Below are 3,223 nucleotides of genomic sequence, written 5' to 3' on the forward strand. Positions count from 1 at the left end.
CTTCCACATTAGAGCCACAACAGGACCCACTAGAACATGGGAACAAGTAAAAGTGAAATATAGGAATATTCTACAGTATGGTAATATTTATCACTTATATTGCTTTTTAGTCTATGACCCTGGAATAATCTGTTTGTTTGTTCATAACAGCAACCCAGAAAAGGGCAGAGCACATAAAGACAGGTGGTGGTCCTGCACCCCTCGTCACACCCCTTTACGTACTGTGCCATTTATTGACATTGTGGGTTTTTGTGTGTAGTTTGACATAACACTCCATCACTTTTACCTGTTCCCATGCAAGGGGTGACTGAAGCATGCACAGTAAGTTGGGAGATATATATATATCGATCGAGAGAGAGAGAGAGAGAGAGAGAGAGAGAGAGAGACAGAAGAGTAAATAATACCCTCACGGAGAATCAATATCTCTATGAGCAAACTGTCGCGCTGAGCTAAAGGATCCCGTCTATCCCGCAATCTACGCTGAATTCTGTAAACCCTCCTTATCAATCTTGCACCTTCCGCAATGGGTTGCTCGCGTACAAACGGACAGGACATGGCTGCAACAGACTTCCCAACTCCACCTTCGCTTTTGTAGCGTGGTCTCTGATCTTGATTGCACGTAGTAATTTACTATTACTACTCTAAAATATGAATTACATCTGGAATGATCAAATACATGTAATAGAATGATTAATAATACATTTTCCTTTTTTCTGAAATGACCTGTATGTATCTGTATGAAAGCAATAAAGCATCAAATACTGCATTATCTTTAGTTACATTGATAATATTTATTTATGGTAAAACAGTGGCGAAATATCGCTGTTGCTTTCATATAACTGCAGCGGACATACCTGAGTGGCGCGATCTAATCCTGTTTACATAAAGTAAACCTGCTCCCGAGCAGGCTTACTCTTACGGATCTGTTGCTATGACAGCAAGTCCCAGATGAGCGGAGAACCGAACGATCCAAGATCACGCCAAATCGTCAACATTCAAATCCCGCTAACTTACTTAGCGAGGTACGAAGAACAGGCCCCTGGCACATTTGTATTTGTTTACTCAGAGTAGCTCAGATCCAAGGCAGGCCAAACACCCCGGCAGCTCCACCCACCTCCTCTGCTGTCCAGAAGAGGACCTCTGACTTCTTGCACATCTGCCAGATGTGGCGGTACGACATCGATGGGGAAGATGACAACGTGACGGGCTTCTCCTTCAGTGAGCTGCTGCTCTTCTGCTGCAACCGGCAAAGCATCTGGCAAGCCGCTCAAGACACTCGCGACGGGCCGGCACCCGCAAAGCATCTGGCAAGCCGCTCAAGACACCTGCAGGACAAATACCGCCGCAGCTCCTGCTACCACCTCCGCTGTCCAGACTGATCCTTGTACATCTGCCAGATGTGGCGGCACGACATCCAAGGGAAGATGACGAAGTGGCGGGGTTCTCCTTCAGGGAGCTCCTGCTCCTTACATACAAGTTCTAGAAGCTCATCTTTCCAAGCTCCTTAGACTACGATGACAGAGAACATTCACAGACAAAATATTCAATACAACTTCTCAACAACAAAGGGACATCTTCTCACACACACACACACACACACACACACACACTAAACATTAAAATGTTCTATACCTGGTACTTTAACGATGAACAACCTCAAAAAACAACAAAAAAAACAGGTTTCTCCATGCCCCTCGTGTCAGAGTCTGTGGATAAGAAAAAAAAAAAAGAAATTCAGAGACCCTCTGAGTGGGGAGCCCATAATCTGGCGAAGCGCTCAAGAAATTCGCACAGGTGCCCGCTAACTGCAAAGAAGTCCGCAAAATGCTCAAGATGCCCGCACAAAGCGCCGGCTACTTGGCAAGGCTTCGGGCGAAACGCTCAAGATATCTTTGACAGCCGAAGGCTACCCGCAAAACTTCCGGGCGAGGCGCTCAAAACTGCACAGGGTTGCCGGCAAACCCGCAAAGCTACACCCACCTCTTCCGTTGTCCCGACGTATGCATCAGTCTTCTTGTACATCTCGCAGATGTGGCGATACGACATCCAAGGGGAAGATGACGACGTGGCCAGGGTTCTCCGTCAGCGAGCTGCTGCTTTTCTTCTTCACTCTGGCCTGAAGACAAAGACCATTGATCCGGATTATTGATCAGATGATTCATTGATTCTGCAGTGAAACGTTCAAGTTTGTGCAGATTTCCTGCTCTTTGTCACTTGCAGCCCATAAATCAACCAAAAACCCAGACAGACTTTCTAATTCATTTGAAAGCCTGATGCTTAGCCTTGTCCATCCTAATCGTAAAATGGAAAAACAGTTTTATTGGTTATCATCTATCGTCCACCTGGGGCCTTACACAGAGTTTCTGTCTTATTTAGTACTCAGCTCAGATAAAATAATTATTGTGAGTGATTTTAACATCCATGTAGACGCTAAAAATGACAGCCGCCACACAGCATTTAATCTCTTATTAGACTCAACTGGCTTTTCTCAACATGTAAAAGAACCCACCCACCACTTTAATCACACTCTACATCTCGCCATAACACTAGATTTACTAACCCTGCGCAAATATGCGGAAATTCCCTGAGCCCAACACCGACTAGAATTACTGACTTTTTATTTTCTGGTACAAGTCCCGAGGAGTTATTCAGCCCTGCTGAGATTTTCCCAGGTCGTCAGCTCGATTCTCCTCCTGCTTTTGTTGTGCAAACTACCCATCATCTTTGAGTCCTGGCACATTTGTATTTGTTTACTCAGAGTAGCTCAGATCCAAGGCAGGCCAAACACCCCGGCAGCTCCACCCACCTCCTCTGCTGTCCAGAAGAGGACCTCTGACTTCTTGCACATCTGCCAGATGTGGCGGCACGACATCGATGGGGAAGATGACAACGTGACCGGCTTCTCCTTCAGTGAGCTGCTGCTCTTCTGCTGCAACCGGCAAAGCATCTGGCAAGCCGCTCAAGACACTCGCACGGGGCGGCACCGCAAAGCATCTGGCAAGCCGCTCAAGACACCTGCAGGACAAATACCGCCGCAGCTCCTGCTACCACCTCCGCTGTTCAGACTGATCCTTGTACATCTGCCAGATGTGGCGGTACGACATCCAAGGGAAGATGACGAAGTGGCCGGGTTCTCCTTCAGGGAGCTCCTGCTCCTTACATACAAGTTCTAGAAGCTCATCTTTCCAAGCTCCTTAGACTACGATGACAGAGAACATTCACA

General features: G+C 46.8%; 1 long non-coding RNA gene across 1 annotated transcript; it reads right to left on the reverse strand.

Moving 5' to 3' along the window:
• Positions 1-1,670: 1,670 nt before the first annotated feature.
• Positions 1,671-2,864, reverse strand: LOC120434794. The gene is made up of 3 exons (XR_005609359.1): positions 2,807-2,864; positions 1,981-2,116; positions 1,671-1,706 (listed from the first exon to the last, which is right to left on the reverse strand). It is a non-coding gene; the product is annotated as an uncharacterized LOC120434794 (long non-coding RNA).
• Between the last annotated feature and the right edge of the window lie 359 nt (positions 2,865-3,223).

This window comes from Oreochromis aureus, linkage group 19 (genome assembly GCF_013358895.1).
Source record: "Oreochromis aureus strain Israel breed Guangdong linkage group 19, ZZ_aureus, whole genome shotgun sequence".
Classification (NCBI taxonomy): Eukaryota; Metazoa; Chordata; class Actinopteri; order Cichliformes; family Cichlidae; genus Oreochromis; species Oreochromis aureus.